We start from the raw sequence: 25,755 nt of genomic DNA, 5'->3' as shown, positions 1-25,755 counted from the left end.
GAAACAAGATAGTGGCTAATTAGTTTAAACTAGTTAAATAGTACACATTTCAACTGATTTTAACAAATATTCCTAACATTTGCCTCTTTCAGAAGTACAGTGTTAGCAATTAAGCAGAGTTGAATATTTCAGTGTGCCTGTAGTTGCAAATATGATGCCATTATGCAATTTGAAAAGATCAATTCTTCTCACCAGAAATGCTTTGTTTTATAAGTTTCAAGGTAAATACCATTTTAGGTTGCAGAGTCTTCTGATTTTCCAGGTAATATTGATTTCATTTCTAGGGCAGAAAGCGACTGTCCCTATGAGTTGACTAAGCTTTTTGTTGTCAAAGGTTATTACTATTTTTACACCACTCTGGTATGCCAGTAAATGTTTCTCACTTCATTATCATGCCCAGGCCTTTATAATATCGCTTAATACAGGATGAAAATATTTATTAACTTTTGGTTTGGATGTTTCTGAGCATGAATGATTGTGGGGAATCAAATGTAGTTGTTACAAGGGTTTTCACTGATGAATAACAAAATCCCTCAGAGCTATGGGTACATGGATTTTTAATAGGTGCATTTATTTGATTACCATCAGCCATTTGTAGTATGTTCCAGTTGCTCGCCATTAACTAACTTAAAAAAATAGTTATTAAGCCAAGATTTCTCAGACTTTCTGAGCAAGACTGACTTCTATTTAAATATAAATTCAAATTTATAAAGTATTTTAAAAATACTAAGTGATGTTTTCAGCATTCAGCTTATTTTGGAGTTAAGAATTGACTAACTTGGATGATTTGTTATGTTGCTTTTTTACCGAGTTGGAAATAAGTGTTTTAAATATATGGCAGAAAACCTACCTCAAAGGAACCTAAATGACCTATTATTAAAGAAACTTATTTTTAATAATTAGACACTGCTTTTGTTTACATGTATACTTCAGAGTGTCTCTGAAAAACTAAATTCCCACATTTTTAGCTTCCTAAAAACAGGGATGGACTTGTTCTAACCAGCTTTACTTGAGTTTATTCCTAAGTTGCTTTTAGGGCAAATGACTTGAATCAATGTGTTGTTCCGATTGATAGTATATGATGATTTAACCCTCAGAACTCCAGAGCTGTGTACTTTGGCTTTACTCCAAGTCACCATGAGATACACATAGGGCATACTTTGTCTTTGCTGAAATCAGGAAAACACTGCAATTTCAGAATATGTGATACCTGCTCCAAAATAATAAAGTGGCCTATCTGTTGCCTTCACTCGTGAGCCTATAAAGTGTTCCCCATGGCTCCTTTAAAACTAAATTGGGAAGGTGTCCTGTCAGTGGGTATTCATTTCTGAGAGTATTGATATTAATATGTGGATTCCTGTGCTGTTGTTATATTCATTTTAAAAGTAGATTTTCACAGGAAACTAGCAATGTTTCAATGTGAAATCTATTGCTAATTTCACAGATAATTCTTTCTTGTCTGTACTTTTTCTTTGAGCGTACAAAATTGAAGACACAATTACTTATTTGTACTCAAAGTTACTAAGCAGAGTTTCAAGTCAAGAGCTTCCAGTGTTAAGCAGTCTCTTTTGTCAGTATTTGATACAAACTGCCTGAAAAATAAATTTTAAGATTAACTGTGTATGGAAGCACTTTTAAAAGAAATCTTACAGTTACATATATAACTATCAGTGCTAAATCAAAGGCTCGTTTTGCTGGAGGAGACAGATCTGAGAGATAAGAACACATAAAGCCTCAGTGGTAACTCAGTTTGACATAAATAAGGCTTCAAAATGTTTAAATTTAGTTTCACTGACATTTCAGTCTACAGAACACCAAATAGTCTGTTTAACAAATTATTTCATGATATTTTTCCAATGTTTCAGTGGTGAGAAAACTAGTGAATGAGAAACATTTCTTTTGAAATTAAGAAAATTTGTGGGTCGCCTGGATGGCTCAGCAGTTGAGCGTCTGCCTTCGGCTCAGGGCATGATCCTGGAATCCCGGGATCGAGTCCCACATCGGACTCCCTGCGTGGAGCCTGATTCTCCCTCTGTCTATGTCTCTGCCTTTCTTTCTTTCTCTCTCTGTCTCTCATGAATATATGAATAAAAACCTTTTTAAAAATGAAATCAAGAAAATTGAATTGAATATATATATTAGCATTTTGAACCCCCAAAAAGCTATTTCTTTCTTTTTTTTTTTTCTTTTTTTAAGTTTTAAGAGTATAAACAAAAATTGACTCGAATGGATCAGTGACAAACTGGAAGTGACTGGAAGTGATTAGAATGCTTCCAAGATAAATATTTCTAATTTTCTATTTTTAAGCATTTATACATAATCAACATTTTAAATAATTATAATAACTGATATATTTTGGGTGCTATATTTTAAAACTATCCTAAGATTATGTGGGCATATGTAGATATTTGTGTGTATGCATACACACAGGTATATAGTATATCATATAGATATCACATATCTTTTGATCATTTTGAAAATCAATTCAAAAAACTTAGTTTTTGAATGTGCTTTGATGAATACTATAGGCCCATAAATAATAATTTATGTACTTATATGTGTGTTTAGGTACATGCAATAAATATGCTTTGTCTCAGAGGGTTTCCTTTTAAAAATATATACAAATACATAAAACTAACAAATTTGCTTCTAAGGAGCATCATATTTTAAAAATATATTAAAACATTAAAAATAATATAATAAACCATCACTCTACTTATTGAATATGTGTTAAATCCATTTTTCAAGTGAGACAACAGTGAATTAATATGGTTTCCCCATGATCTGTCATATAATAATAATAATAATAATAATAATAATAATAATAATAATAGAGGGAATAAGTTTCTGTTCAGTGCTCTGGTTTTCAGTCCCCAAATATCTGGGTGACTTGTGTTCAGGGTTTCAGTATCTGAATAGGGGGCTCTACTTCCTTATGAAAATATCCAAAAGAATTGATCTCATCCTTCATCTTTCTGCTCCCAGAGACTCTGAGCCTAGCATCAGTAGCCAAATTAAATTCTTCAGGCCAAGAGGAATAGAGTCAGTCCTCGCCGGCTTCCCCCCCAACAATCTTGGACAGTCTTTCATCAACCAGGAAAGCAGCATTACAGATGCTAAGAGAGAAAGGATTTTATAGAAAAAAAATTCAGTAGTGTCTACTAGATGAAGAAACAAAATATACGTTGAAGCAATAGTAAAATAATTAGTATCGACTTTAAGACAGAAAATATTTTTTATGTTTCAATTTTTTTCTCATTAAGAATCAAGTCAATTTATTGGGGGAAGAAATATATAGTTAACAGAGATAATCTACCTATTCATATTTATTTATTTTGGCACAGAGATAAGAATGTAGTCTTTTTGGATTTTATTCCCCAACAATTATCAATAGGTCTTTAAGCTAACTGAAGAAAAGGCAATTCCTGGGAGAATTAAAGTCTTACAAGTGAAAACTCCAGACCAAAGAATCCATGAATATATATACTTCCCTGTATTGCAACAAAAGCTATTGTTGGCAAAAGCAATTTTGATATAGACAACTCTTTTCTCCTTTATTCTATTAGAAATTTTTCTCTCTAGGGATTTAAATCTCAAAGGCCTAAAACAAAAGTGAAAGGAGACTTCATTCTTTCTGTATTTCTATCTTTTCTTTCTTCCTTCTTTTCATCCTAACCATCAAATATTTATGTTCTGTGCACTGGGCTAGGTACCAGGGAACAAGATAAATAAGACACAGTCCCTTCTAATAAGGGCCTTATCATCTAGTGGGAAAGATAAAAATAAATAAATACAAGAAATAAAGTGCTGTAGGCTTTTTGATAAAAGCATGTACCTCTAGGGAAAAGAAAAGAAGCAGTTGGTTATATGTGGGGAGATCTGACCAGTCTTCATAGATAAAATGATGGTTGCAATGATTGAGCTTGTACTCACCAAGCAGACAAAGTGAGAAGAGGATTCCATATAAAAGCAGCAGCACAAGAAAAGTAAGAGTCTTGAAATGATAGGTGCATGCAGTCTGGAGTTTACAGAAAACAAGCCTATAGAAGGATTTCTTGTTTTGTTTTGTTTTATTAATAGAATCGTGCGGCCATATGGAAGGTGGTTTGCAGAGAGGCCTATGCAGATTGAAAGGGGTGAGGGGAGACTTTTTCCACAGTCCAGGCTGATAAAGATCTAGAGACCAGAGCAGTTACAACATCAAAAAAGGTAGAGGAATGAGCACAAAATGAAGGTAATTCAAGGGGCTTATCGAGAATTGTTTTAGGAGGCAAGCAGCCAAAATTCTCTACTTCCTTATAATAATTGGTTATGTATTGGTGATCCTTTAATTATATAAAAGATAAGAAAAGGTTTTCTCTATAGTTCCTCTGTATGGCAGGGTTTTTTTCAGCAGTCTCTCTCTCTCTTTCTGTCACTTTGTCTGGTTATTGCTTGTATCTAACAAAGTTTATGCTGGGAAAGAGAGTTTGGGCCATTTGGGGAAAAATATTCATTTCTTTGTATATACATTTATTCATTCAACAAACATTTATATAGTACCTGCACTGTGTCCCTGGGAATGTGAAAAGAACATGACCTGATCCATGGACTGGACTCGGAGATTTCACAGCACAGTGGGAAGAGCATATGGGACCCACTACACCCTGCTCGTTTCCGTAATGGAGGCATGTATGAGCACAGGGGAACACAGAAGAAAGTAAATGCTCGAGGTCAGACTTGAAAAATGAATAATTTGCCGTGGGGAAACGGGGCCAGATGGAAAGAATGCATTTTCTATTCAAAATTTCAGACAAGTAAGGGGGGACCTGGGATGTCGAGGGAAGAATAAACGGTTCAGAACAACCTGGGGAAAATGGTGAGAGATGAAACCATTTAAAGTAGACAGGAGCCAGCCTAAGGAGGGGTCTTCAAGATGAAATATCCAAGAATTATGACATGATTGGAATTGCATGGACAGAGAAAAGAAAAGTAACTATCATTAGTTAGCATGTCCTGGCTCTGTGATGAGTGCTCCTAGTATAGTATTTTGGCATGGTGCTCTGGGAAAAGCACAATTTTTAAACTGAACAAACTTGAGTGTAGACCTCAAATTCTTTTTATTAAGTTTTAGAGTTGGACCAATTAAGTTGTTCAGACGTCTATCATCTTCATAATGTTTAACATGTAGGTCACGTGGACATTACAAAGAACTGATATTCGCTGCAAAGTATATGATATGGTAGGTGTAGCCATATTGTTACTATGACTAAAAACTATGAGAGCTGAAATTCAAGGCCCTGCTTGATTCCAAAGAATGCACATGCCACAGGCCTTAACCAGTCAGAATGTCATAGTCCTTGGACTGCTTTGCTTAACAGTTGGGATGTGACTCATGCTGACCAAGTTAACCCTGGGAGTTACATGGAGATCTGGTCAAACAAACTTTCTCTGCCCCATTTGGAGCCCTGGGAAGGTAAATCTAGAGGTAAATCTTGTCACCGTTTGCCACCATGAAGCATGGCCAAGAAATAAAGCTAAAATAGGAGGCAGAGTGGGAAAGTGACAGTAAGTCCTAGGTCAGTGTACCTAAAGTTAGCTCCAGCTATGTACTTTTTTGGTAAAAGAGCTAAAAAACAATAACCACAATAATAAAAATAACTGCCCTTTTGGCTTGGCCCAGATTGAAATAAACTGTCAGTCCCTTATATCCAAGAATACTAATAAAGTTGGAATTAGTAACATAGAGACTCATTTTTGCATAGCAGTAATGCAGGGATAGAAGGCTTGTAATCAATAAGGGAAAGAACTAAATTTTATGAGACGGTTCATGTAGATTGCTTGTTCTAGAAGCTAAACTAAAAGGAAAAAGAAAAATCTTAAAGGAGAAGGTGCAGTAGCTAGAATGGAGACCGTTAAGGAAGTATTTATTCCCAAGAGGGGAGAGACTTGAGTGTGTTTCTAGCCTACAAAAATGAGGCCAGTGGAAAGGAAAAGGTTGACAGTACTGAGAAGAGAGGGGATAATTAATGGAGGAAAGTCCAGGCAGAGGCAGGATGTGATGAATATTTCTGTTGCCATGAAATTTCTAGTAAGATCGAGCGTCTGCTCGGATGATCAATTTGACTACAAGTGTTCTTTATCTATTTAAAAATTGTTTTAACTTTTTCACGTCTAATTATATTTTTATGTCTCCTCTAATCTCTCTGACTTTCCTCAATCATATGAAGCCTTCCAGTACCCCACTTTCCCACCAAAAACACACAAACAGAACAAAATTAAAACTCCCTGTTCAAACTGGTGGAGATTTTCACAGCCAAAGAATACTCCAGGATAACTGAAAGCCTCAAACAGAGTCATTTTTGCAGGTTTTTAGATTTTCTCCGTTGTGTGTGTGTGTGTGGGGGGGGGGGGGTTGGTGGGGGGGGTTGTCTACAGTTTTGTACAATCTGATGCACAAAAACAATGGAAAAGAAGATTACGTCAAATGTATGAAAGCAGTGGCAGGAATCCAATGGGAAAGACATGCCCTCCACATTTGGCAGGAGGAGTACAGGGAGGCAGTGGCTTTGTAAAGTGATGAGTCACACTTGAACAGAGGCTCTGGAGGGAATTAGTTCAAGAGAAGGCTGGAGAGCTCCCTGAAATGTATGAGTGCCTCAGGCCATCAGTGATGTGTGTGATCACAGGGAGACAGAAGAAACCCTGAGGTCTTCGGCCCTTTACTCTGGAACCAGCAGAGGAAAATATCCCTAGCTTCTTGTGTCTCTCTGTGATGTGTAGAAAATCACTGCCCTTTTGGGAATTCTAGTGGGAAAACAGTTCACGAGCACTTTTTAGAAAAGTTTATATTGACCCAAAATATATAATATAGCTTTTAAATATGGTAACTAGATGACTCTCAAGGAAAGATTGATCTGTTCAAAGGTCACTGGGCCACAGAATTAATGAGCTTAAGACAGACTGGGTGAGAGATGGTTGAGAGAGAAGAAACCTGTTTGTTTGAGTCTGAATCATTCAGCAAAAATGAGCAAGCATCAGACTGGCAGCAAACGATTAGCATATGGGCAAACCTCCAAACAACCAGGCAAAGAACAAAGCCAAATTTTCTTTTAAAAATGTACCTATTGACCACTACAGTAAATAACAACTGTTATGTATCAGGAATCAAAAGTTCTCAATTCTTGGATTAGGAAACTGCTCAGTATTTAATGTCATAAGCAGGGATAGGCTATCTTTTCACAATAATGTTAAAAAGAAATACAAATGTATACATAAATAGCATCTATTCTCCTGATCCTGTTTGTGGTACCATTTCATGCTAATCAGATAACTTTGAAGGGCAGTAGCAAAATTTCGATTTTACAGCAATTAATCACATTTCCAGCTTGTGATATGGAATCATGTGACTCTTTGTTATACTCCTGGGTGTTCAGATATGACCAGTGAATAAAAAGAGGTTAGGCTTTCAGAGGCTGAATTATCAAAGTGTGACCTAAATCCCCACAAATTGGTTTTCAAGTGAAGTGCCATGAAATCAATAAAATGTTCCAGTAGATAATGCAACTGAGTTTGTCAATTGGTTCATGAAGTACTGGTTCATAAAGTAGAGCACTTTGTTTCTAAAGCATTAAGTGATAGATCAAGGAACACAGTGTTGGTTCCAGGCCTTCTAAAATGGAGCAAGAGCTGCGGGGTAGAGGCAGTTGTGCAATATTGTCAGAAGACAGTCTCAGAGTGTGCCAAAGCATCAGCTAATTTCTAGCTGTTATGATATAAAGCTTACTTTTTTTTTCATTTTGAAAGACCAAAAGTACTTGAAATGAGAGAGGAGAGAGTACCCTCCCAGTTCTGGGAACTTTGAGTGAAAGCACAAAGTCTGTACCACCCAACTGTGATCAAATGACTTGAACATTTCATTCTTCCACTTTCATTTTGCTTGAGAGAGTAACCCCAACGCAAAATTAATGTAGAACAGAGTGGAAATGTCCACACGCTGTGAACATCTCACCATGTGACTGGAATGACGTCAGTAGAGCCACTAATCTGAGGGCCTCAGTGACCTCTGAGGGGATGTCCTATGACAGCAGTGGAGGTGAGGTGGCTCGTTTGGCTTCGACTTTTAAGAATTGCCTAAGAAGAGTGTTCTTTGTCTCTTGCCATTTGAAAGGAGCTGGGAGCTGTAGGTTTGGGAGAGCTGATTGTCTCTGGTCTTCCCTTGCATAAAAATTCTTGGCCCTTTGCCTGGTTTACTTTACACTTGGTGTTACCTCATTTTTCTTATTTTCCTCTGGTGTGCTGCCTTGAAGAGCTTTTCCTGAATGTGACTTTTCTGTCTCTCCCTTCAGAGTTGACCATGCAAAAATCTAATGAAGCACATCAAAGCACTGCCCTCAAAAATGTGATAATGGTGACTTATGCCTAAGTATCACAGCCCATTATTAGTGTAATACTTCTGAGGAGGCCTTTTGAAAGAGTCCAATCTGATATAGTTTCCCCATTCTACAGACTGAAAATCTGAGGCATATTTTTTAAATGGAAGAAAGTAGCAATTATAATGGTCAGGTGTCACAATATTACAGTAAATTAAAAGAGCTGAGGATAGCATCTATTCTGTGCCCAGTCCTTAAATTACATATTTAAGTAGTATATTAAGCATTCATTTACATTAAGTAGTGCATTTTATTACCTATCCTCACAAAAGTCTTTTGTGCTTAATAGGAGTTATTAACTCTTTCTTACAGATGAAGAAACTGAGGTGAAGCTCAGGTCACAGGAAATCCTCTGACCTGATACAAAGATTAATCACAGTATAGGAAATAGGATTGAGCTCTTCTGTCATTGATAGAATGAAATGCTGTCCTTTACATTAGATCACATCATCTGTTTCTGGGTGTTTACTTTGGGATAGACCCAAAACAGTTAATAATACATATATTAGAATTTCCACAAATAACGGCATAATTTTACATGATGTTATGAAAGCTGTAGGTAAGAGGTATTATCATACACTGTGGAGAAAAATCTAATTGTAAGTTCCCTGAAAGCAGAACCCTATATCCCCAACAATTGGCACAGTGGCAGATAGGAGGTATTCAATAAATAGTTGCTGAGTGAGTAGAGAATAACTTAACATTGACAAATTAAGAGGGAGCTTACTAGTGGGGACAAACATTAAAAAAATAAAGAGACAGCATTTGTTTATAGGTGGGATTGTAAAGTGGCAACTTTTCAGCTTGTCTTTGAGGTCCACTGATAAAAAAAGAGAATCCCAGTGAAGCCTTTTGAGAAGAGGTAAAAATGTGGTCTGAGAAATGTTTTCGAATTTAAATATGTATATCACACCAAATTCATCTATACACAGAAATTTCCACTAAACTTACCAGTGGATATCTCTTTTTGGATACACTCAGAATGGCCTTATGCCCCTAAGAATTTGTTAGTTCCTCCAATCAATAAAAATGTTTTAAGTGCCTGTAATTCATGGTTCTCAAACCTGGAGATCTAGCTGTAAACAAAATGAAGAAAAATTCTTCCCTCATTTACCATACATTCTAGGGTAGGAAGAGAGAATAAACAAAAAGTTAAATATATACTCTGTCAAATGGAGATAACAATAAATACAAAGAAAACAGGATATGAAGTGCTAGTGTGTGTGTGTGTGCACTCATGCACACACATGTGCAGGTGCAGTTTAAAATATAGTAATGTGGGGGATCCCTGGGTGGCTCAGTGGTTTGGCACCTGCCTTTGGCCCAGGGCGTGATCCTGAAGTCCCAGGATCGAGTCCCAAGTCGGGCTCCCAGCATGGAGCCTGCTTCTCTCTCCTCCTGTGTCTCTGCCTCTTTCTTTCTCTCTCTATATCTATCACGAATAAACAAATAGATAAATCTTTAAAAAAATAAAATAAAATAAAATATAGTAATGTAGGAGTGTCACACATAAGACTATATCTGACCAAAGATATGAAGGAGGTGAGAGAGATGAAGGTACTTAGGATGTGAAAAGCATTTTTGAAAATGGACTAGTAACAAAGTCCCAAAGGCGGGAGTGTGCCTGTAATGTTAGGAAGAAAGCTGGTGTCAGGACAGGGAGCATGGCACACAATAAAGTCAGAGAGGAGGATGGATATAATAAAAGGCCTTATAGATGATTGTAAAGGCTCAAAATCTTCTCTGCACAGGAAACCATTAGTGGGCTTTGAGCAGAAGAGCAACATGATTCAATTTATGCTGTATAAGGATTACTCTGACTGCTTACTGTATTATGAATTGACTAGGGGCAAGGGTGGAAGCTCTTAAAGTGATCCAGGTGAGAGATGATGATGGTTTCCTGAGATATTAACAGTGAAATGGTAAGAAGCAGCTATAATCTGAAGATATATTTGAAGGCAGAATTGCTAAGCTTCGTCAAGAAGCTAGATATGGGGTAGAAGGGAAAGAGATCTGTCGAGGATCATATGATGTTTTTTGGTTCTGAGCAACAGGAAGGATTGAGTTGCCATTTACTAAGATGGGAAGGATTGTAGGGTGAGGAGGCTCAGGAGATGAAGAATTCAGTCTGCAAATGTTTTGTTTTGTTTTTTTTTGTTTTTGTTTTTTTTTTGTTTTTTTCAGTCTGCAAATGTTAAAGAGGCCTTTGGATATATGAAGCTGGAGCTCCGAGGAGACATTTCCATATGATGCAGAGAGTGGAGGGTCATAGCTTATAGATGCCACTTAAAGACCTGAGACGGAATGAACTCACCGGAGCAAATACTATTTATTTCATGATTGAGCATAAACAAGAGTCTGCACTCCCATGTTTATTGCAACATTCACAATAACCAAGATATGGAAATAACCTAAGTGTCCATCCATGAATAGATGGATAAAGAAGATGTGATATATTATCACATCATATATATCACATGCGCCATTAAATATATTGCATCATCTATATGTTGCATCTATATAACCGCATCATACATGTATGTGTGTGTATATATCACATACACACACATGCACGTGCACAATGGAATATTATTCAGCCATGAGAAGGAAGGAAATCCTGCCATTTACCACAACATGGATAGATCCTGAGGACATTATGCTAAGTGAAATAAGCCAGACAGGGAAAGACAAATACTGCAAGGCATCACTTATATGTAGACTCTTAAAATCAAAACAAAACAAAACAAAAAACCAGTCTAAGTCATAGAAGCAAAGTAGAAAAACAGGGTGAAGGCTGAGGGAAATAGGCAGAAAGGGGAAAAAAAACAAGACATAGAGTACCTGATGAAGTAGAAGAAAAAACAGGAGAATTCAATATCTGAAAGCCAGGTAATAAAAGTGTTCAAAGGAGGATTAATTAATGCTGCCGCATGTTGCTGGAAAACCGTGGAAGATGAGGATAGAGAACTCATCAAAAGTTTTAACGATGGGAGATTATTCATGACCTCAACAAGAGCTGTTCCAATGGAGAGATGATTCCAAAAAGCTGAATTGGATTAAATAGAGAATGAAAAAGAGGAATTGAAGGTAAAGATAAATATACGGTTTCATATTTCGGTAGATGCAGAGAGTTAAGGAGGACAGAGGTGATTGGAATAAGGAGGGAATCAAATTGCATACCCTGATGGCATGAGATTCTACTCTGGGTGGGCTAGGGAAGAGAAAAGGAGGAATGACAGGAAGTGTCAACATGAAGAGCCCCTAGTAGCCTCCATACCTAGATGTAGTAGGATATGGGAGAGAAGCTAGCCATCACTCTAGGGGGCTGAGTAGGAATCCATACCATCAGGAACGAGGCAGTTTTTTCAGTTGGAGTAAAAAAAGGTAAATAGAAACTTCAATGACATTTTTGAAGATATAGGCCCTTTAGCGCAGAGGGCTTAGTAAGTGATTTTAGGGGCTGGAGAATGGTGGGAAATGAGGTTAGGTTAGGCGATAGAGCCATATGGGTTTGGGATCTCAGAGATGGGTAATAACCCAGGAGTCAAGGGCTTCTTGTGAATGGCAGAAATAACATTAATATATTTAAATTTAATAGAATTAAATTGGATAGTCTTAAAGCAAATTATAGAGATAAGGTTGTTAAGGGTATAGGATATGAGGGAAGAGGAGATGGGAGTATTGCCCGAAGTACTAAGAACTCTAGGTGTTCTATTACGTGATATCTCGAAATGCCAAATGTTTCCTTCTCTTTAAGGGTGGGTTATTTTTAGGCTTCTCCCCGACTCTGATCTTATGCTGTGCTATAAGAGTCATTAAATAAATATCTGTTGAAAAAGAGTATAAGAATGAATACATGATTCCAGAAGATGATAAAGTGCTGAATGAGACTTCATTCTAGAGGAGATGAAATAACTTGTGGTAGACCAGGACTGCTAGTAAAAGCAACTAGAAAAGCCATGTAAAATGATGATCTGTTTGATGATGTCAGAGGCTGTTGAGGAAATAAACATCGGCGGTAATGAGTTGGGTGGGTAAGATTCGGAATGGACCAGTCATGTGGCTGATTTTCTCCTTAGGAGAATTAGGACAATTCCTGGATTCTGGGACTGCATAGGATTGAAGATAGCAAACTAACTGGTGTTTGATGTCCAATAGTTCTTGAAATATCTGATGATTTCCCGTTTTCTTGGGTGTACAGTCACCTGAGCGAATAACCAGAGGTGCCTTTGGGAAAGAACTAAAGGACAAGCCACAGTATACCCTTCCATGCTGTTACAGGGTTCCTCCTCCTTTGGCTCTCCTGGACCCAGTCAGTAGGTAGGTTTCAAACCTGAAAGTTGTCTCAGTTCTGAAAACCAAGCAACCATTGTCTCATGTCCCTGCTATACTGTTTCTTTTATCTTATAATAAGATAGACTTTGACAGTTTTGAAATATGATTGTTGGTATTTCTGTGTTTGAGGCAAGGCATCAGATGTAGTATTTTAAAACATTAATAAAACTATGTGCATGTTTGTATGTTGGAAAGGAAGCTGGGGGAAGGGTTCTGGAGATAGCTGGTTCCTTAGCTACTGTCTTCCTGGGAAAACCTGGGGGTAAAGATTTTATTGAAACTCTGATTTCCATTATATCAAATCTATTGTTTCTCTTACTCCTTTTCTTGAATGCAAAGTGGCAATGTTATATTAGCAAATATATTAGAGAAGAAAAACATCAAAGAGATAGGGTATACTTGAAATCTTTTGAATATATTATTTATAAAGCAAACCATACTAATTACAGTTAATATCACATTGCATTGCTGAAAATCTGAATTCCAGTTTTAGGAGTTAAAAATTATTTGCTGTGAATGTGTTTTAAAATTTTTTTTTTTTTTTTTTATTTATGATAGGCACACAGTGAGAGAGAGAGAGGCAGAGACACAGGCAGAGGGAGAAGCAGGCTCCATGCACCGGGAGCCCGACGTGGGATTCGATCCCGGGTCTCCAGGATCGCGCCCTGGGCCAAAGGCAGGCGCCAAACCGCTGCGCCACCCAGGGATCCCCCTGAATGTGTTTTAGATACTTAAATAGTTTCTCCAGTGTTCTAGTTCTGTATATATTTAATATACAGAATATATATAATATATATAATGAATATAATATACAGAATATAATATATATTATATTATATATAATGCTTTAAAAATATATAATGCTTTTATAATGCTTTTATAATGTTATATATATAATCCTTTTTAAAGATTTATTTATTTATCTTAGGGGAGAGAGCAAGAGTGCACAAGTGAGCATGCATGGTGGGGAAGGGCTGAGGGAGAGGAAGAGAAAGGGTGTTTTTTAAAAATTTTTATTTAAATTCAATTAACATGTAATGTATTACTGGTTTCAGAGGCAGAGGTGCTTGATTCATTGGTCTTATATAATACCCAGTGCTCATGACATCACATGCCCTCCTTAATGTTCATCACCCAATTATGCCGTCCCCCCTCCCTCCAGCGACCCTCAGTTTCTTTCCTATGATTAACAGTCTCTTATGGTTTGTCTCTGATTTTATAGTCTTTTATTTTTTCCCCTCTTCCCCTCTGATCCTGTTTTGCTTCTTAAATTCCACATATGAGTGAGATCAAAGGTAATTGTCTTTCTCTGACTGATTTATTTTCTTTAGCATAATATCCTCTAGTTCCATCCACGTTGTTGCAAATGGAAATATTTCTTTTTTTTTCTTGGATGGCTGAGGAGTATTCCAGTGTGTGTGTGTGTGTGTGTGTGTGTGTGTGCGTGCGTGCATATGTGTGTGTGTATCACTTCTTTGTCCATCCATCCACGTTGTTGCAAATGGAAATATTTCTTTTTTTTCTTGGATGGCTGAGTATTCCAGTGTGTGTGTGTGTGTGTGTGCGTGCATGCGTGCATGTGTGTGTGTGTATCACTTCTTTGTCCATTCATCTGTCGATGGATATCTGGGCTCTTTCCATAGTTTAGCCATAGTGGATATTGCTGCTCTAAACATTGGGGTGCAGGTGCCCCTTAGGATCACTACATTTGTTTATCTTTGGGGTAAATACCCAGTAGGGCAATTTCTGGGTCATAGGTTAGCTCTATTTTCAACTTTTTGAGGAACTTCTGTACTGTTTTCCCGAGTGGCTGCACCAACTTGCATTCCCACCAACAGCATTCCCCTTTCTCTCTATCCTCTCCAACGTCTGTCATTTCCTGACTTGGTTAATTTTAGCCAATCTGACTGGGGTAAGATAGTATCTCACTATAGTTTTTAGTAGTATTTCCCTGATGCCAAGTGATGTTGAGCACGTTTTCATGTGTCATCGAAACACGTTGAAATGTGTTGGCCATTTGCATGTCTTCTTTGGAGACATGTCTATTCATGTCTTCTGCCCATTTCTTGATTGGGTTATTTGTTCTTTGGGTGTTAAGTTTAGTAGGTTCCTTATAGATTTTGGGTACTAGCTCTTTATCTGGTATATCATTTTCAAATATCTTCTCCCATTCTGTAGGTTGTCTTTTGATTTTGTTGTCTGTTTCCTTTGCTGTGCAAAAGCTTTTTATCTTGATGAAGTCCCATAGTTCATTTTTGCCTTTGTTTCCCTTGCCTTTGAAGACGTGTTTAGCAAAAATTTGCTGTGGCCGAGGTCAATGAGGTTGCTGCCTGCATTCTCCTCTAATATTTTGATGAATTCATGTCTCATACTTAGGTCTTTCATCCATTTTGAGACAGAGAGTCTTAAGCAGACTCTAAGCTGAGCACAGAGCCCAAATTGGGGCTCAGTCTCACAACCCTGAGATCACGACCCTGAGATGAAACCAAAAGTAGAATGCTTAACCATTTGTGCCATCCAAGTGCCCCATATGCTTTTTAAAGTATTTTTTTGGCAACTTATCAACTTTTATTGCTGTTGATTGATATTTTATTGCTATACAATTACTATCTTTTCCTATTTTCAGCAGGAAAGAGTATATATTAAGCATTATATTTTTCAGGATAACAATGAGAAATTCATTAACATGTCAAATTTCTTTTAAAATTATGATTTCTTATTAGCAATAACTATCACTTATAAGTTTTTAATCCTCACAGCAATTCTGTGATATAGATCTTATTCTCATTTCACAGATGTAGAAATTAAAAGTCAGTGTTTAATACCAGCTTAAGGTTACATGCCTATCAGTGGAAGAGTCAGGAGTTAAAACCATTTTGGAGCATACATATAGCAGCACTTGGTTATTCAATCAAACACTAATCTAGATTCTTCTGTGAAAGAATTTTGCAGATTTGATTAAAGCTGCTAATCAATTAAATTGATTGAACAGGAGATTATTTTGTATGGGTCTGAATCAATCTTTGGAAATCCTTAAAATATGCTCAGGTCTTCTATGAATTAGAGAGCCTCCCACTTGTGGTCATAAGCCTCTACTCCTGCCCCTGGAGCTCCAGCTGGCCAATGATCTTCTTTCCTGACTTCTTGCCCAATAGGCTCCCTCCAGTGTGTAGCCAGTCCCTACAAATACATAAACAAAAAGGCATATATCTGTTTAGAGATATTCTCTCCCACTGGTCTCCTCTGGTTGAACCTTAACTAATACTCTTGCCTTCACTGCAAATCTAATACTCCAGCCTGAACTTTATTCAAATTCAGAATAGAAATGTGGGGAGGGAACAATGAGTGTAAAACTGGGTGGAGGGAGAGAGGAGCCAAGGCTAGAGTCTTTATTATTGTATCTTTATGCCTTAATGTTGAAACACAGTTTCTACAAAGAATTCTTTTCCTGTCATTCAAATGTCTCATGTCTAAAATTACATATTTAATTTTTCATATTTAACATTTTTCAGGGTAAACCCTTGAATTTGAATCTAGAAATTTTGAATTACCAGGGAAAAGTTTTGCTGCTCTTAAATATGTACATGAGAATTCTCCACAGATTTGTGTAAACAGTACTTTTCTGCAGAGCACTCTCTTATAACCTGCTCAATAGTATCCAAGCAAAACAAATTTCTCTTTTAATTAATGAATATTAGAATACAAAATACCTAGAAAATACTTTTATAGATTGAATGTTTGTGTCTGCCTCAAATTCATATGCTGAAGCCCTAACCTTTCAGTGTGGCTATATGTGGAGATGGAGCCTATATTATTATTTTTTTGAGATTTTATTTATTATTTGACAGAGAGCACAAGCAGGGAGAGCAGCAGGCAGAGGGAGAGGGAGAAGCAGGCTTCCAGAGGAACAGGGAGCCTGACATGGGGCTCAATCCCAAGACCCCAGGACCATGACCTGAGCTGAAGACAGATCCTTAACTGACTGAGCCACCTAGGTGCCCTAAGAGGGAGCCTTTAGAAGAAGTAGTTAGGGCTTCTACTTATGACCTGATTTAACCTTAATCCAATAGAATTCATTTCCTTATAAGGAAGAGAGACCAGAGTGCTCACTCTCTTTCAGTAGATAAGGAAGAGGTCATGGGAGTCCACAGTGAGATGGTAGCCACCTGTAAGCTAAGAGGACAGGCCTCAGAATAAAACCTATCTTGCTTGGACTTTCCAGCCTCTGCAATTGTGAAAAATAAATTCCTGTTTTTTAAGCCACCCAGTCTATGATATGGTGCCCTCAGCAGAATAAGAAAAATACTAAACATATATATAACATTTTACTTAAAAATATTAATAAATAAATTGTATGTTCTTAACTATCCCAAAAAGCATATACTACAAAATAGTTTTTTAAACTTTTGATTTTCATAAGACTATCATTTTAAAGTATATTAAGTATATGCAGATAATGTAGTAAGCATAATAAATTTGGAAGAAAAAATAGTAGGTTCTGTTATTTACAGCTTTCCTTATTTTTTTTTAATTTACAGCTTTCAATATAGGATCTGTCTGCTTGTCAATCTTTGATCTGAATAATGAAGGAGACTGTAGATTTCTGAGGTTATTAGCTGTGTTTTTGCTGTGTGTCTTGTAAAAAGCAATTATACATATGATCTGGAGCTCTCACTAAGAGAAGGCAATGAAGAAAAAAGACTCAAATCATCCCTTTCACCTTAGGAACCATATAAAGTTCTAATCAAGTTCCAACAGGATGGAGAATCTGAAAACTTGAACTCACTTTTTTATATACAAAGAGGGGTGAAAAAAGTAACTCCTAAAACTAAAAAGCAAAATCCAAGTTAATTATACTTTCATAAAATAGTGTTCCTACTCTAACTTTTATCCTTTAATTTGAAAACTATCTCTGACTTCCAGAGTGGTTAGGACAGTTTCCATGACACAAAATTATATTTAAAAAATGTGATTAAGATTTAATACGTGAACATATAAGAGTATATATGGAAAAATAGTTGATTAAATAGAATAAACAAGAGAATTGCTTAAACCCTAAATATGAAAATATTTTAAATGGATTTTCTGAAAAACTCATAATATTTAGGATAAATTTGCTTTTTGGCTCATCAGCATTACATTTAAAACACATGCACACACACACATATACACATTCAAGCTATTTGACTTTTTTCCCCCCAGAAATAAGATTTTTCTAAAGTCAATGATTTTTTTTTAAGTTGTAAATTGTCCTCTCTGAGAGTAAGCCCTATTCATAGGACAATCCCCCTAAACTGAGAGGGAGATTTCTGTGTATCTTGCCAGACTCCCATAAAGCAATGAATCATAATTCCCCCAAACTGGATTTAGATGTGAAATCTAAAATTCTTGACATTTGAGTGGACTTGAAATTCCCATCCTCCCTCAACATTCTATACTTTTTCTTTAAGAGAATTTACTACTTTTATTGATAGTTTTTTTTTTTCAGATCATATAACTCCAAAGTGCAATTTTAAAAGAGTTAAATATTCTTCAAAGTGACTAACCATCATACCTGTAAAGTTATAAAGAAAAAATCTGGTTGTGCAGTAGTACTAGCAGCTTCCCTCTTCCGTTCTCGGACCCGGCGCACCCTCCCCACCCCCTCCCATGCTGAGCTGCTATGAAGCCCCTGCCTGAGAGCTCATAGGAGCTTGGAACGGTCATCACCCCTCCGACTCTAACCAGGGGGAAAAATGGTTGAAGCAGATTGCCCAGGAAGGCTTTTCATTGGTGGCCTCAATACAGAAACAAATGAAAGAGACCTTGAAGCACTATTTGGCAAATAAGGACAAATAGTAGAAGTTCTATTGATGAAAGATCGTGAAACCAACAAATCAAGAGGATTTGCTTTTGTCACCTTTGAGAGTCCAGCAGATAGATACTATGGATTCAGCCAGAGAGATGAATGGAAAGTCCTTATATGGAAAAGCCATCAAGGTAGACAAGCCACTAAACCATCCTTTGAAAATGGTAGACATGGACCACCTCCACCTCCAAGAAGCAGAGGCTCTCCAAGAGGTCTTAGACGTGGAAGAGGAGCAAATGGAGGAACCAGGGGACCTCCCTTGCGTGGAGGGCACATGGATGATGGTGGCTATTCTATGAGTTTTAACATGAGTTTTTCCAGGGGACCACTTCTAGTAAAAAGAGGACCATCACCACGAAGTGGTGGTCCTCCTCCTGAAAGATCTGCCCCTTCAGGACCAGTTCGCAGCAGCAGTAGAATGAGAGGAAGAGCTCCTGTGTCACACGGAAGAGATAGTGATGGAGGCCCACCTCGAAGGGAACCCCTGCCCTCTCCTAGAGATGTGTATTTGTCCCCAAGGGATGATGGATATTCTACTAAAAAGGCTATTCAAGCAGAGATTACCCAAATTCTCATGATACAAGAGATTATGCACCACCACCAAGAGATTACACTAACTGTGATTATGGTCATTCCAGTTCACCTGGTGACTACCCATCAAGAGGCTATATTGATAGAGATGGCTATGGTCCTGATCCCGACTATTCAGATCATCCAAGTGGAGGTTCCTACAGAGATTCATAGGAGAGTTATGGTAACTCACGTAGTGCTCCACCTACACGAGGGCCTGTGCCATCCTACGTGGAAGCAGTCGCTATGATGATTACAGTAGCTCACATGACAGATTTGGTGGAAATCGAGACAATTACCCAAGCAGCCGGAGTGATCTCTACTCAAGTGGTTGTGATCGGGTTGGCAGACAGGAAAGAGGGCTTTCCCACTTCTAAAAAGGGGTACCCTCCTCCACGTGATTCCTACAGCAGTTCAAGTCGAGGGCACCAAGAGGTGGTGGCTGTGGAGGAAGCCAATCTGATAGAGGGGGAGGCAGAAGCAGATATTAAAAACAAAACAAAACTTTGGACCAAAATCCCCGTTCAAAGAAACAAACAAAAAAGCGGAACCATTTCTGTCATAACTACCCAAGGACCACTGAAAGGGAACATTGTGTTACTTTTTTTAAATTTCCTATTAAGCTCCCCTTCCATAATTTTTATGTTCTTGTGAGGGAAAAAAGTAAAACCTGTTTAATCTTATTTGACTTTATGACATTGCTTTCAATAAGCAAATGTTAAATGTGTTAAGACTTGACTTGTGTACTAGTGTTGTAATTTTTCAAGTTAAAAGTGTCCCACTTCCTATATCTGATTTTTCCCAGTAAATGAGGCAAAGCAATTCTAAGACCTTCTACAAACATCTAGCCTTCTAAAATGGAGAGGTGAATCCTTCTGCCTATACAAACAAGCTAGCTACTAGAGGGTGGTCGGGGTATGCTACTCTTAGGATTCCAGAGTGTCTTCAAATGGAAATCTCAATGTTCTCAGTAATGAAAAACCTGAGATCAGATGCTTATGTAAGGAAAGTGCTATTCACCCAGTAAATCCAAAAAAGCAAATGGATAATTCTGGCCATATTTTGCTTTTCTGACATCTCCCTGGAAATCTACAAGAACCTCCCTTTCCCCTCTTCCAATAAGACCATTTAAGTGTGTGTTTAAGCAACTACAGAATACTAAATAAAAAGTTTGGCCAAAACCAAAAAAAAAAAAAAAAAAAAAGAAAAGAAAAAGAAAAAAATCCTTACTAAGTTTAAACATATGAAATTAGAGCATAATCAAATAATGGATGAAACATTTAAATGACAATTAAAAGTTTAAAAAATAATTTTGAGTATCCAAAGTGATCTTCATAAATTATATTTAAAAAATTAATAATGGCTATAACAGGGATTGTAATGGTGATATCTAGGTCTTTATATGCAATTAATTGCATAAGATATATAACTAATAATTATTCTAATGCTCTTTATAGCACCAAAAATATAGCAATCTTTGAAAGAGTTTAGGGGGAAAAAAATCTCATTTTTTAGTGAACTACATAAGTTCAGGGAATTACATATCTATGGAATCTTTAAATCTCAGCATTGCAAAATATATCATGTTTATAGTTATTAAATGAGAAGCAAGGTGAAATACCAAACTGAAGTCCTAGAGACAAAGTGGAATAATTTGTTTCATTTATAGTTTGTGAATAGGTTAAAATTTAATGTTAGAATACTCCTAAGAATTCACATAGTCTACCATATAGATTATTTATGCTTATTAAAGAACCTATGTATAATATTTATTTAATATATAAAAACATATATGTTTATATTTTTTCTTTTCCTTAATCCTTATCACCTAGTCAATCCATTCCCCCAACCCTCTCCCTTCTGATAAACATCAGTTTGTTCTCTACAGTTGAGTTTGTTTTTTGATTTGTCTCTCTTATTTTTTTCCCTTTGCTTGTTTGTTTTGTTTCTTCCACATTTGAGTGAAATGATATGGTATTTATCTCTCACTTGTTTCACTTAGCATTATACTCTCTAGCTCCATCCATATTGTTGCAAATGGCAAGATTTCATTCTTTTTTAAAGGTGAATAATATTCCAGTGTGTGGAATACCACACACCACTCTTTTTTCTCTATTCATCAGTTGATGGACACTTGGGCTATTTCCATAATTTGGTTATTGTAGGTAATGCTGCTATAAATATCAGGTGCTTGTAGCCCTTCAAATTAGTGTTTTTGTATCCTTTGGGTAAACACCTAGGACTGCAATTATTGGATCATAGGATCATTCTATTTTTAACTTTAGAGGAATCTTCATACTATTTTTCACAGTGGCTACACCAGTTTGCATTCCCACCACCAGTGCAAGAGGGGTCCCCTTTCTCCACATCCTTGTCAACACCAGTTGTTTCTTGTGTTACTGATTTTAACCATTCTGACAGGTGTGATGTGGTGATACCTCATTGTAGTTTTGATTGGCATATCCCTGATAATCTGTAAAGAGCATCTTTTAATCCATCCATTGGCTATCTGTATGTCTTCTTCGGAAAAATGTTTATGCATGTCTTCTGTCCATTTTTTAATTGGATTATTCATTTTTCGAGTGTTGAGTTGTGTAAGTTCTTTATAGATTTTGTATACTAACCCTTTATCAGATACGTCACAAATATCCTCTCTCATTCTGTAGGTTGCCTTTTGGTTTTCTTGATTGTTTCCTTTACTGCGCAAAAGATTTCTATTTTGATGTAGTCCCAATAATAGTTTGTTTATTTATTTATTTACTTATTTATTTATTTATTTATTTAATTTATTTATTTAGTCCCTTGCCTAAAGATACATATTTAGAAAAAGTTGCTCTGGCCAAAGTAAAAAAATTTACTCCCTGTATTCTCTTCTAGGATTTTTATGGTTTCATGTCTCACAATTCAGTTTTTAATCCATTTTGAATTTATTTTTGTGTATGGTTTAAGAAAGTGGTCCAGTTTCATTCTTTTGCATGTTACTGTCCAGTTTCCCCAAAATCATTTGTTGAAGAGACTTTTTTTTTTTCAATTGGAAATTCTTTCCTGCTTTGTCTAAGATTGATTGATCATATAGTTGTGAGTTCATTTCTAGATTTTTAAAATTCTGTTCCATTGATCTATGTGTCCATTTTTGTGCCAGAACCATACTGTTTTGATCACTATAGCTTTGTAATATAACTTGAAGTGCTGAATTCTAATGCCTCTAGCTTTGCTTTGTTTTTTCAAGGTTGCCTTGGCTATAGTTGAGGTCTTTTGGGTTCCATACAAATTTTAGGATTATTTGTCCTAGCTCTGTGAAAAGTGCTGTTGGTGTTTTGGTAAGGATTGCATTAAATGTGTGGATTGCTTTGGGTAGTATAGACATTGTCACAGTATTTGTTCTTCCAATCCATGAGCATGGAATGTCTTCCATTTCCTTGCGTCATCTTCAATTCCTTTGAGTGTTTTATAGTTTTTAGAGTATAAGTCTTTTACCACTTTAGTTAGTTTTATTCCTAGGTATATATTTTTTAAGATTTATTTATGATAGAGATAGAGAGAGACAGACAGAAAGGCAGAGACACAGGAGGAGGGAGAAGCAGGCTTCATGCCGGGAGCCCGACGTGGGACTCAATCCCGGGACTCCAGAATTGCACCCTGGGCCAAAGGCAGGCGCTAAACTGCTGAGCCACCCAGGGATTCCCTATTCCTAGGTATCTTATTATTTGGGGTTCAATTTTAAATAGAATGTTTTTTCTTAATTTTCCACTTCATTATTGTTATATACAAATGCAACAGATACTTGTACATGGATTTTATATCCTGTGACTGAATTCATTTATCAGTTCTAGCAGATTTTTGGTGGAGTCTTTCAGGTTTTCTATATATATAGTATCATGTGTTCTGCAAATAAAGTTTTACATCTTTCTTACAATGTGGACACCTTTTACTTTTTATTGCTGTTGTTGTCTGAATGCTGTGGCTAGGACTTCCAGTACTATGTTGAATACAAGTGGTAAGAGTGAACATCTTTGTCTTCTTCATGACTATAGGGGGAAATCTCTCAGTTTTTCCACATTAAGGGTGATGTTAGCTGTGATTTTTTTCATAGATGGCCTTTATGTCCCCTTTAAGCCTATTCTGTTGGTGGTTTTTTATCATGATTGGCTGTCAAATGCTCTTTCTGTGTCTTTGAAATGATCATATGGTTTTTATCCTTTCTCTTATTGGTCTGATGTACCACATTGATTAATTTGTGAATATTGAACCAAACTTGCCACCCAGGAATAAATCCCACTTGATCACGGTGAATGATGTTTTTAATGTTGTTGAATTTGGTGTGCTAATATTTTGTTAAATATATATTGATATTAAATATATATTAAGGGATCCCTGGGTGGCGCAGCGGTTTGGCGCCTGCCTTTGGCCCAGGGTGTGATCCTGGAGGCCCGGGATCGAATCCCACATCGGGCTCCCGGTGCATGGAGCCTGCTTCTCCCTCTGTCTGTGTCTCTGCCTCTCTCTCTCTCTCTCTCTATGTGACTATCATAAATAAATAAAATTTAAAAAAATATTTAAAAAAAAAATAAATATATATTAATATTATATTTAAATTTAAATACATGTTTATATTTAATATATAAATACAACACATATAAAAGGTTATGGTCATTATTATTTCAACCCTTCAATTTTTTTCGAATTCTAGTTTTTAAAGGTTAAACACATAACTTTCATATGAAAATGAGTACATGTCAAAATGTATTTAGCATATTAATGAGCAAACAAGGGGTGAAGTTTTCAAAAAAAGTTTAGAAGAAACAGAATTATTTGTGATGACTGAGTAAAAGAATGGTGTGAGAGGACTATGAAATTATACACAAAGTTGAATTAGGTCTTCTGTGGAGAAAAAAAGTATCTTTGGTCAGCTCCATTTGCATCTCAATAGGGCAAAATTCATTAAAATGGCTATCAGTATTACAAAAGTTAATGTCTACCCCTTAGAGAGTAGGAAACTATCCTAACCAATAGTAAGTAACAAATCCAAAGGTCCAAAATCAGGAAATCCTTGGCTGTGCCTGTTAGACAGTGCTTCAGTATAACAGTATCTCCTTGTGATCCTAAATAAATTCTAGGGATTATTGTGGATTAAAAAACAAAAAGTTGGTCACAGTGTTTTGGCCAATTACAGAGATTTAGCAAAAAATGCTCATTGTTTCCTAATAGCATGTTCCACATTAGTTTTAAATAACTCTTGCTATTTCTGTTCTGCAGAAGAAAAGAAAAAAATTTATCTTCATTAGGTTACACCTTCAGTATCTCTGTATGTGTATGGATTCTACTTCTTCAAGGTTCACAAAATATGCTAAAGTGTTCTCACCAGTGAGGAATTAATTGATCTATCATACTGCCTATGAAGCTGTGATCTTGAAGTCCACAGAAGATACAAGACCCATGTCTTGGAGGGCCATGGACTCAGATCCCAGACCTAAACTACAACTTTTGTTCTTTCATGGACTTTTATGGTCTCATTATAGTGGATTTATTCTCTAACAGAACATGGTCTTGGCTGTACAATTGATTTCTGCAATGACATCTCAAAAATGAAAATATTCCTATGAACTTATGAAAATAATTATGTTGCATTAAAATCAAAGATTTAATATTTGTTTCTGAAGTATGAGAACCAGTCTTATGGATTTCATATAGAAAAAAAATACTACTTAATATTTCATTTCAGCCTGTAAAAGCATAGTCTAAAAAACAGTGTTAGAGATAGAAAAAGACTAAGAGGCTTCTTCATATGCCCATCGAAATTACCAATATTCCATACAAAAGATATATAACCATACAAATAGATTCCTTTATCCACTCATTCTGTTCTGTGTGGTTAATTATTAAAGAAGGGTAATATTATCTATCGAGATACATGTATAACTATGTCATGAGGATTTGATCAGTGTTTCCCCTGAGTTGAGTAGGAGTAGGATGATCAAGCTTTCTTTTTTAATGGAGAGGAGAGAGACACAGGCCTCCTCACCTCTCCTCCTTAAGATGTCTCCTTGTAACATTATTGTCTCAGTAAAAGTCTCAACCTTTTGATTTGACAATGCAAATTCTTAGTCCTTCTGACCATTGGAACTGTCGACAACCTTCAGAATTAGCTCAGGATTGTCTCTTAGATTATCAGAAGATAATCACAGGTGTATCATGTTATCTCCCAAGAAGATTTGAGAACTTTTAATTATTCTTTTTCCATTTAAGTGTGTAAATATGTGTGAAATTCTATCCAGCCTTTGTAGACATTTTCAGGATACCTTCACATGCATGTAAATATGAAATGGTTACTCACTAATAAATTTTGCTTTCTATCCCTCTTTGATACTGGTATAGAGGGTGTTTTGTGGGTTTCCTGATTGCCGGCAGGAATTGTGACATCTTCTGTAAGTTATAATATGTTACTGCTAACAAGCTAGCCTGCCCTAGTTTCATGGTTGCTGGCAGAACATACAACACTCTTGGGTCACAGACAAGGGATTGTTTATTACTCATAGGAATGCAAGCAGCATGAGCATCATGTTTACATCAGTCATCCATGATCACCACTTT

General features: G+C 36.5%; 1 non-coding gene and 1 pseudogene across 1 annotated transcript; one reads left to right on the top strand and one right to left on the bottom strand.

Moving 5' to 3' along the window:
• Window positions 1-13,724: 13,724 nt before the first annotated feature.
• On the top strand, window positions 13,725-23,607 carry LOC140617412 (RNA-binding motif protein, X chromosome-like; annotated as a pseudogene).
• LOC140617741 (small Cajal body-specific RNA 11) lies at window positions 17,993-18,099 on the bottom strand. Its single transcript, XR_012017921.1, has one exon.
• Window positions 23,608-25,755: the final 2,148 nt, after the last annotated feature.

The sequence above is a fragment of the Canis lupus genome, chromosome 25, assembly GCF_048164855.1.
Source record: "Canis lupus baileyi chromosome 25, mCanLup2.hap1, whole genome shotgun sequence".
NCBI classification, from domain to species: domain Eukaryota; kingdom Metazoa; phylum Chordata; class Mammalia; order Carnivora; family Canidae; genus Canis; species Canis lupus.
This window is presented reverse-complemented; position numbering and strand designations above follow the sequence as displayed.